Source organism: Nicotiana tabacum, chromosome 18, assembly GCF_000715075.1.
Source record: "Nicotiana tabacum cultivar K326 chromosome 18, ASM71507v2, whole genome shotgun sequence".
In the NCBI taxonomy this organism is placed as follows: Eukaryota; Viridiplantae; Streptophyta; class Magnoliopsida; order Solanales; family Solanaceae; genus Nicotiana; species Nicotiana tabacum.
The window spans coordinates 95121678-95132652 of record NC_134097.1 but is presented as its reverse complement, the minus strand read 5'-3'; the positions used below and the strand labels follow the sequence as shown (position 1 = coordinate 95132652).

General features: G+C 41.6%; 1 non-coding gene across 1 annotated transcript; it reads left to right on the top strand.

Annotated features, from left to right (window-relative positions):
- The first annotated feature begins 6780 nt into the window (after positions 1–6780).
- Positions 6781–6887, top strand: LOC142173093 (small nucleolar RNA R71). Its single transcript, XR_012702523.1, has one exon. It is a non-coding gene; the product is annotated as a small nucleolar RNA R71 (small nucleolar RNA).
- The last annotated feature ends 4088 nt before the right edge of the window (positions 6888–10975 follow it).

Here is a 10975-nt window from a genome sequence, read left to right as displayed (position 1 = left end):
GAATGCTCTGTGAATCCCATAATCTGATTGATCACCTGGGAGGAGAATGGAATCACTTTACCCCTTACATGCACTTCGTAAACAACATCCAGGCTGGCTTCAGGTTGCCAGTTAGCATAAAATTCTTTCACTAGGTTCACATTCACCGTATCACCCGGACGGAACAAACTGTCGAAACCCAAAGCCCGAATGTTGTTGTAAATTTTACCATATTTACGGGCTAACTTCCCATCGTCAATAGCAACCTCAAGATCCGGGTTGACTGAAGGGACAAATGTCTGAAAACAGCGACGAGCATGGGCGGGGACAGCCCGTATACCATATTTGCATGTTGGTACCACATCCGCATCAGGGTCAATGCGCTCCTCTTCCTATACTACTGGGGCATGGGGAGGTGCTCGTCTCCCACCACGACGGCTGCTAGAAGCAACCTCAGACGAACCAGTGTTAGAGCGTTTGCTCGGGCGGCATGACATTCTACTTGCACAAGACGAATAATATTAACCACAACACGAAAACCCAAAACAAAACCAAATGGGGTAACTACCCCACACTTATGTTATTGGCATGTTCACAAGTAAAATGTATATCAGGGACCAGACTACCCCGATGGAAGTGCGCCACAAGCAATCACAATCCCCCCAACCACCATCATAATAGTACAACTCCAAAATCACGGACTATACTAGTTAAACATACAAAATTAAGAAGCTAATCTAGTAACTACGAAGAAAAATAAAAGACGTTATACTAATGCGCTACTAACAAACTTCACAAAATAAAACACACCACTACACAAGCACAATGCATGAATCGAATATACCAATTAGCACCTAGCACACATTTTCTCATAGCAATTATGCTCCACCAAGCTACAATGTCACTTTCAATTTCATTGAGGCATTTAGACAAACACATGACATTCACCAAAGTTACCTCAAAATTTCAACTTTAATTCTTCCTATATTACTACACACCATACCAACCAACCATCCTACAATCACCACAATGTAACAATGGCACAAAGTGCGCCAAATTTGCACAAATACACCACTAATTTTCGGCCTTTAAGGCACCTCTACACAACTTCACCATAAAAATTTTTTATAGGCCTCAAGACATGCTCAAAATCTTCCACAAGTATAAGCACAATGGAAACCCAACAAGTTAAGCACCAATCATGGCCAAAATAAGCAATTAAATTGAAAAAAAAAATTTAGCGTTTTTTTTGTACACTCTCTGACCAACGACTCCCACCAACCCCTTGTTCCTTTTCCTCTTTCAATCTACACGCTGAAGCCCTTCCCCCAAATCCCCCATTCTCTTTTCTTCTCCAATTTCTCTCCCACACACACCTTCCATCCCTTCCATTCATCCTCAAGGTAAGTTCTCTATATTCTTTTCTTTTCTTGAGGTAATTTAGTATCATGAGTAGTATAGTTAATTTCAACTAAACCCTAGGTAATGTATTGATGCTAAAAAAAATTTTGTTTAATGTTTTTTTGTTTTTTTAAAAAAACTTGTACTATCGTGTCGCATGGTGCGGCGTCTCATGCGGCGCGGTAGTGGAAATTAGCAGAGGCCTTCCCTTTTTTTCTCTCAAACCCATTTGGCCAGGCGCGGTGCATGGCGCGGCGCGGTAGGTCATTTTTCACAGAGTTCGATTTATTTTCGACACTTAGCTTCCGGGTTGCACCCCAGCTCTATTATGTACTTATTTTATGTCCAATTCAAGCTTGTACCTGCCCAATAAAGTCTCATAACTCCTAAATTCTAATAAAAACTACAATTATGGGTTAGTGAGGTTAACAATTGGGTTGCTCCCAATAAGCGCCTGATTTAACGTCGCGGCACGATGCAGATAAGCGCATTTAAGGCTCGCTCGACCTCTGAGGTTCAGTCAGGAGGATCTTGGACACTTCTTTTGGTTCATTCATGCCCACATATAGTTTCAATATTTTCCCATTGACTTTAAATGTACGAGAGTCTTTCTCTATGGCAATCTCTACAACACCAGAAGGGAATACTTCGACCACTCGAAATGGGCCAGACCATCGTGACCTGAGTTTACCCGGAAATAACCTTAATCGTGAGTTATAAAGCAACACCATATCTCCGGGCTTGAAATTTTGCTCCACAATGTTCTTGTTGTGCAACCTCTTCATTCTTTCCTTGTACAACCTTGTGCTATCAAAAGCAAGATGTCTGAACTCGTCGAGCTCATGCAATTCTGTTATCCTTGTTGTGCCTGCAGCCTCCATATCTAAGTTCAGCTGTTTCAACGCCCACCACGCTTTATGTTCAAGTTCCACTGGCAAGTGGCAGGCCTTTCCAAATACCAACTTTTATGGTGGCATACCAATTGGAGTTTTAAAAGCAGTTCTATAGGCCCAGAGTGCATCATCTAGCTTTTTCGTCCAATCAGTTCTTGTGGCGTTCACAATCTTGGTTAGCACACTCTTTATCTCTCTGTTGGACATTTCAACCTGCCCACTAGTTTGCGGGTTATAAGGGGTAGCCACCTTGTGGCGTACATCATACTTTGCAAGAAACTTCTCGAAAGCTCTATTACAGAAGTGAGTGCCTCCGTCACTGATAATCGCTCTTGGTGTCCCAAATCTGGTGAATATGTTCTTCTTCAAAAATCCCACCACCATTATTGCATCATTAGTGGGCAATGCTGCAGCTTCTATCCATTTGGACACGTAATCTACAGCAACAAGTATGTACTTATTGCCATAGGAGCTGACGAAGGGACCCATGAAGTCAATCCCCCAGACATCAAATACTTCTACCTTTTAATTGGGTTCATAGGCATCTCATGGCAACGGGAAATGTTCCCAATCCGCTGACATTCATTGCAGCCCTTCACCCATTGGTGCGCATCTTTAAACACTGTTGGCCAAAAGAATCCGGCCTCAAGCACTTTCTTAGCTGTCCTGACCCCTCCAAAATGTCCTCCATATGCCGATGCGTGACAAGCCTGCAAAACAGAAGATTGTTCTATCTCGGGGACACACCTCCGGATCATATTATCAACACATATTCTAAACAGGTAAGGCTCATCCCAATAATACATGCGGCAGTTACGATAAAACTTTTTTTTTGTACAGATGAAAGGTCGTAAGGAACTATACCGCAGGCCAGGTAATTTGCAAAGTCTGCATACCATGGCGCTTCCTCAAGACTAGTAGCGAGCAGCTGCTCGTCTGGAAAGGTTTCCAGAATATCCTCAACCTCAACTGCATTTTCAGCTCCCTCAAGTCGTGATAGATGATCAGTGACTTGGTTCTCTGTGCCCTTGCAGTCACGAATTTCAAGGTCGAATTCTTGCAGCAACAACACCCAACGAATCAGGTGTGGCTTAGACTCCTTCTTCTCAATCAAGTACCTGAGAGTTGCATGATCAGTGTATACAATTACCTTAGAACCAATCAGATATGATCTGAACTTGTCGAAAGCAAACACCACAACCAACATCTCCTTCTCAGTCACAGTATAGTTTAGTTGGGCTCCACTCTGCGTTCTACTAGCATAGTAGATTGGATGCATCAGCTTGTCCTTCCTATGTCCCAGCACTGCCCCCACTGCGTAGTCACTGGCATCACACATGAGTTCGAATGGCTGCTCCCAGTCAGGGGCAACTATGATAGGTGCTGAGACCAGCCTCCTTTTTAGCTCCTCGAATGCTACCCTGCAATCATCAGAAAACAAGAAAGGGTGATCTTTTTCTAACAACTTATAGAGAGGGTTGGCAATTTTTGAGAAGTCTTTTATGAATCTCCGGTAGAAATCTGCATGTTCGAGGAAGCTCTTAATTGCTTTGACTCAAGTTAGAGGGGATAACTTTCCTATCACATCCACTTTAGCACGATCTACCTCAATTCCTTTGCTTGACACCTGGTGCCCTAAGACTATGCCCTCTTGTACCATGAAATGACACTTTTCCCAATTCAGAACCAGGTTAGTCTTGATGCACCGTTTCAGCACACGAGTCAGATTTATCAGGCACTCATCAAATGAGTCCCCACCACTGAGAAGTCATCCATGAACACCTCCATTATATCCTCTATCATATCAGTGAAGATGGCCATCATGCACCGTTGGAATGTGGCAGGTACGTTGCATCGACCAAAGGGCATCCTCCGAAAGACATAAATGTCATACGAACAAGTGAAAGAGGTCTTCTCTCTGTCCTCCGGTGCAATGGAGATCTGGTTGTACCCTAAGTACCCATCCAGAAAATAGAAGTGTGACCTCCCTGCCAATCTGTCTAACATCTGATCAATGAAGGGAAGTGGGAAGTGGTTTTTCTGGGTGGCTAGATTTAACTTTCTATAATCCATGCAAATTCTCCAGCCCGTGACGGTTCTTGTAGAGATCAATTCATTGTTGTCATTAACTACCATCATGCCACCCTTCCTAGGTACACATTGAACTGGGCTAACCCAGCTGCTGTCAGAGATTGGGAAAATAATTCCCGCATCTAACCACTTTATTACTTCCTTCTTCACCACTCCCTTCATGTTAGGGTTCAGCTTTCTTTGGTATTCCCTGGAAGGTTTGTGTCCCTCTTCCAGTAGAATTTTGTGTATACAATAGGCGGGGCTGATCCCCTTTATGTCTGCCATGGTCCACCCAATGACAGTCTTGCACTCCTTAAGTACCTGCAAGAGTTGTTGAGCCTGCACATCTAACAAACTAGATGAGATAATAATAGCTAATGTGGAGTCAGGTCCAAGGAACTCATACCTGAGATGGGCGGGCAATGGCTTTAACTCCAGCTTTGGTGGTTCTTCGATGGATGACTTGGCTGGAGGAGTCTCTCGATTTTCCAAGTGCAAGGGCTCAAATTCTAGAGTTCTATCCCAGAATCCTTTATCCTCTAATGCCAACACCCATTCCGCCAGTTCCTCTCCATTCACCTCATCCAAATTCATCAAACATGCAGCAATGGGGTCCTCAATGGTCAACATCTCATCATCAGTCTCTAAAATTACATCCACGACATCAATAAGAGAGCAATTGGCGAATTTACTTGGTCGCCTCATAGATTTCTGCACATTGAATGTTATCTCCTCATCGTTCAATCTCATCTTGAGCTCCCCGATTTTACAATCAATGAGAGCTCTCCCCGTAGCCAAGAATGGTCTTCCCAAAATTATAGGAATCTTTTCATCCACTTTGCAGTCTAAGATCATAAAATCTGCAGGGAACACAAATTTCCCTACCTGAATTAGCACATCATCCAGGATACGAGAGGGTCGTTTCACAGTCCTGTCAGCCAGCTGCAACAACATAGAGGTGGGTCTAGCTCTTCCAATGCCCAGCCTCTTATAAATTGCCAGGGGCATAAGATTGATGCTGACCCCTAGATCACACAGTGCTTTAGCAAAAGCAAAATTACCAATAGTGCATGGAATTGTAAAGCTCCCTGGGTCAGACAGCTTTTCTGCAATTGGTCTAGTCACCACTGCACTACAGGTCTGAGTAAGAGTAATTGTGGCCAAGTCTTGGAAATCAAACTTTTGGGACATCAAGTCCTTCATCATTTTTGCATACCCAGGCATCTCCTTCAAAGCTTCACTCAATGGTATGTCTACCTGGATTTGTTTCAGTATTTCGAAGAACTTCTTGTATTGCTCCTCCTTTTGGTACTTAGCCAGCCTCTGAGGGAAAAGTGCAGGAGGTCTCTTCTTCCCAATCAATTGGGATTGACCCTTATCAGTTGCTACATCAACTACTGGTTCCTGGACTGTCTCAGCTTCTTTCTCGGTCTTATTCTAAATGCTATTTTCTTCCTGGGCAGGCTGGACTGTCACCTCTGTCAGTTTTGTTGACTCATCCAGCTCAATGGGCACTAGTATAAGTGTCTCATCCTGTCTAGTTTCTCAAGCCCTCTCTTGCTCTACATCCAGATCTATGCTATTATGTAGACTCACCGCCATCAGCTGCTTTGGGCCTTGATCTTTTGGATTTATCTGGGTGTCTGCAGGTAGTGTCCCATGAGGACGATTGTTCAGAGACATAGAAATTTGGCCCACATGCACTTCAATATTCTTGATTGCTGCATCATGTGCATCTACTCTCTCATTAATCTTTACATTAGACCCAATAACATGCTGCATCATTGCCTCAAGTCTAGCAAACCCATCTTCCTGCCTTCCACCATGCTGCTGCTGAGGAGGGTGATACCCTTGCTGCTGATTCTGATTATTATATCCTTGTGGCCTTGGGTAAGGTGCCATATTGTTAGGAGGTCTCATACCTCCCATGTTCCCATTGTTGAACTGTGGCTGGACTGGATTGTATGGCTGACTTTGCTGGCCCCAATTCTGACCACCCTGTCTCTAGCCTCCATAATTAGACACATAGTTCATGTCTTTGGGGTAGTGATAATGATCATGTTCTGCATTCCACTGGTTACCAATTGGTTGACTAATGCAAGATGCGCACAAGCCCCCATTGGTAGTATCTACAATGTGCACATGTTGCTTCTGCCCTGACTCTTCCACCTTTTTGGTGAGTATACTCATCCGTGTTAATAAGGTGGCCATATTTTCAGCCATAGAATTGGATGGATCTAAGGGCACTGAGTGAACTACTGGAGTGATAACTTGGATGGTTGACCATCCCGAATTCTGTGTCATCTTGTCAAGCAGACTCTGGTCATCTCTCCATGTTTTTCTCAAAAATTCCCCACCAGCTGAGGCATCCACAATATTCTTTACGCTATCTGACAATCCCATGTAAAACCGCTGCCCCAACATCTGGTCTAGAATACCATGGTGTGGACATATAACCAACATTCCTTTAAAACGCTCCCATGTCTCATGCAGTGTCTCCATTGGTTTCTGTTTAAAACTCAAAATTTCATCAATTTGTTGAGCAGTTTTGTTGGGTGGGTGGAACTTGTTATGGAATTTTTTGACTAACTCATCCCAAATTGTTATAGAATTTATAGGAAGTGAGTTTAGCCAAGTTTGGGCAGCTCCTGTCACTGAGAATGGAAACAATAACAGCTTGATTGCTTCCGGAGTTACGTTGGTGTTACACCCCAAGTTTTCATACGTGAGAGTACGTCGTAAGTCATTGATGTAAGCTCGGAAATGAGATTATATTTGGAAGAAAATAAAGTAAGTTAATCATGTTACCTTGGAGGTTACAAATATTTAAGATCATGAATAACGAGTACCAAGAGGGTTGGAAATCTTAGAAGCTAAACCAATTGAAGAAAATAAGTTTCGTCAAAAGTCGACAAGTTTGGAATGTTATAACATGTACTTTGGGGTGAGACTAGGGTTCTTACATGATAAGGAGGTTATTCTATGAGTTATTTTAGTCGTATGATATTCATTTTCTACATTTTGAAGGCAAGCAAGTTGTAGAACAAAAGTTGGCAAAGGTCATCACAAGTTACATTCATAAATTTGCTGAAATTTAGGTCAAATGTATCTAAGAATTTCTCCAAATATACTTGGAATCATGGGGTGTTCTACCTACCAAATTGAAGATCTACGAGTCTAGTTTCTAACGCATTAAACCGTTCGTCAATACGACATCGAAGTAGAGAGATATTCGTTTTTTTGCGAGACCGCACAAGTAGCTCCCAATGGGACCCACTTAGGCGGTGGTTGACCTACTTCAATTTATAAACGATTTGGACGCCTATTTTTGCTCATTTTTCAACTAATATTCGTCTCCAAACTTCTCCTAACCCTTCTAAACATATACCACAAGGGTTTGAAGTGATTCCAAAGTGATTACACCATATTTCAACATCAAAACTTAGTTTTAGTGAAGAACAACACCTCTTTGAGGTTGTGTTGTCATTGAGGATTGTTGTGGGCTGTATTTGGATGAAATTCCAAGTTGTTGCTGCTGTCTAAGGTGAGTATAACAGCCTACTAATTTTTCTTAAGCTTGCTTGTATGTTGGTTAAGTTGTTAGGATGATAAACTACAAGATAATACATAAACTTTTGAAGTTACTGTAGGAGGTATGTATATTGTGTTCTTTCTTGTGCCTAAGGTTGTCTTGATATTGACTAAGTTAAATGGATGGGCTAGACATGAACTAGTGAATAAAGTTGCTAGTTGGGGATAGTTGAAGTTGTGGATTATTTTCGTTGTTATAAATATATGGTATAAGGCTGGAATCATTGATTAATGACTTCATTATCAAGTTAATGATACTTTTATGTTGAAGTAAGAAGTCTATAAGGATTGATAAGGGGTATACGGATTCCAATCGGAGCTTGCCGCTCGTCGTAATGTAGTTGTGACTTGTTGTTGTTATATGGTGTCTTGATATTGATAATTATGTATTGATGGATTGCTCTGGTCATTGTTGTTTGTATATGGTATTGGAGGAGGCCCTTGTTACAAGGGAGATGCTGCCAAAATTTACGTAAACGAGCTACTAGCTTAAGTTATAGACTTAGCATTTGCTCAGCACTGATTTTGAATCTCCTTATACTATGATAGATTGAGTTGACTTGTTTGAAGAGTTGCTTGGAAGTGATTAAGGACTCAACGGGTTTAAGGTATGTTAAGGCACTTTCTTCTTTCTTTTGGCATGATCTAAAGTGAAATGAATACGCTACTTCATAACGGATCTACTCCTAGCAACTAAGGTTGTCCATGTTGTTCTTTCCTTATAAAATTATTCTAAGCAAGTGTGTATGATCCTTGAATCCTACTAAGGTTCATATTGAGGGTATGGATGTCCATAGTGTTCTTAAGTCACTCCAAAAGGTTTAGAAGGTGATTCCATGAGTCTAGCATGCATTATATATAGTATCTATTTTACTCTACCGAGCCGCTCTATAGTCGGCCGGGTACGACACCTATTGTGCAACCACTGATCAGTTGGGTTTACCGAGCTCCACGTGGCCGGGTACGATTCTACCGAACCTTATGATGGTCGGGTACGCTTTTACCGAGTCCTCTTTGAGGCCGGGTACGATATGATGATGATGATGCCCACAGAGGCGAATGTTTTAAAAAGTTTATGTATATATATGTATTATGCATTTCATATCAGTAACCCCCAGAGGCACTCAGATGTTACAGGTTGTATCTCCTCTATCTCTCTCTTTACATTACTGTTCTTGTTTAAGCTTTCCTGCCTAACATACTCGGTACTTTATTCGTACTGACATCCCTTTTGCCTGGGGACGCTGCGTTTCATTCCCGTAGGTCCCGATTGATAGGTTGACAGTCCTCCTAGTAGGCTATTAGCTCAGCGAAGGTGTTGGTGCTCTCCACTTGCTCTGGAGTTGCCTATTTGGTCAGTATGTTTTGGATATGTATTGATTGGTATGGCGGGGCCCTGTCCCGACCCTTATGATTTTATGTACTCTTAGAGGCTTGTAGACAGATGTCAGGTGTATGGATAATCATATGGCCTTGTCGGCTTATGTTTCGAGTTTACTAATGGTCATGTCGGCCTTATAGGCCCGTATGTCACATATATTAGTCTGTATATCATGTTGGGTCTTCATATGTTGAGTATTCCCTTATGTTTTATTCTTGTTATCCCATGACAGGTTTTCTGGCTCATTTACTCATGATAACATGTTAAGAAAGATATGTTACGTTGGTACTCGATTGAGTAAGGCACCGGGTGCCCGTCGCGGCCCTTCGGTTTGGGTCGTGACAGTTGGGCTGCCTTTGGGTTTTGCAGATAGACAGGAAATTCTTCAAGTACTGCTAAGGATCTTCGACTTGTGACCCCAAAAATAGTCCCTTGTTCTGCAACAAGTGCATCATGTTATTCGTGATTTGGAATGACTCAGCCTGTATCTACGGGACTACAATTGTTGTGGACAGATTTTCAGCTATGGGTTGTGCCCAATCATAGAGAGCAGACTCTGGCACTATTGGTACCGCTAGGTTTTCCTCGTGATCTCCCATGACTGTTTCGAATTGTGCAGTTGTTGGTTGTTGTTTGTTTTTCCGGTTGGCCCGATTCAAGGCCTTAAAAACTTTATTGGGATATGATAATGCTTCAAATACTTCATTAGATCTAGATGGGTTTCTAGGCATGCACCTGTGAAACCAAGTCAACAAACGTTAAAATTTCAATGTAAAAATTGGGTATAGAGAAAAATGACTACGATAAGAATTTATGTACTTCTTTCAATTGTAATTGATAGCACCGTTAATTCCCGGGCAACGGCGCCAAAATTTGATCATGCCCAACTATGCCTTATAAAAAGGACACGCGGATGTTGCAAATATAATCCGATTTACAAGTTCGGAGTCAAACCCACAAGGAATTAACCTACCAATTGCTCTTATCAGACTCACTAAATTCTACGTAATCAACTTCCCAAATATTTTGAATAACAATTGAGGATATTTTTACTAACTATGACGGACTACAATTATGTAAGTAAAGACTAACTATGATTAAGTTGTAAACAATTAAGAGAAGGATCTAAGGTTATGATTTCCTCTATTGATGGAATCCCTTCCGGTTATGTTTCACATAGATTCACCTAATCGTCTCTATCAATCATGAGCACTCTTATTACCGCAAATCTCTCCCGAGTAATCACGACAATTTACTAGACGCACTCTCCCGAGTTACGCTAGCTGACTTTGTTTATTACAGCTCACTTTAGATTGCACCCAAGGCTTCGTTATTCCTAATCCCACCTTTAAACCCGTAGTTATAGATCCCTCTTATACTTTGGGAGTGGTGTTGTTCAACAATTACATAAATATACACTCTCTCCCGAGTTATGCACACTAAATAGGCACAGCTAATTGAGGATCATATCAATTAACTACAACAACATAATTGAACAAATAGAGATTAAACCAGGCAAACTATATTAACATAACAAGAAGTTCATCCTTCAATAGGTTCCATCAAAACCCTAGACTAAATATTTAGCTACTCATAACCGTGTTCATAATTTCTCAAATAAATTGCATAATTAAATTACAAAGCAAAGATGAAGGAA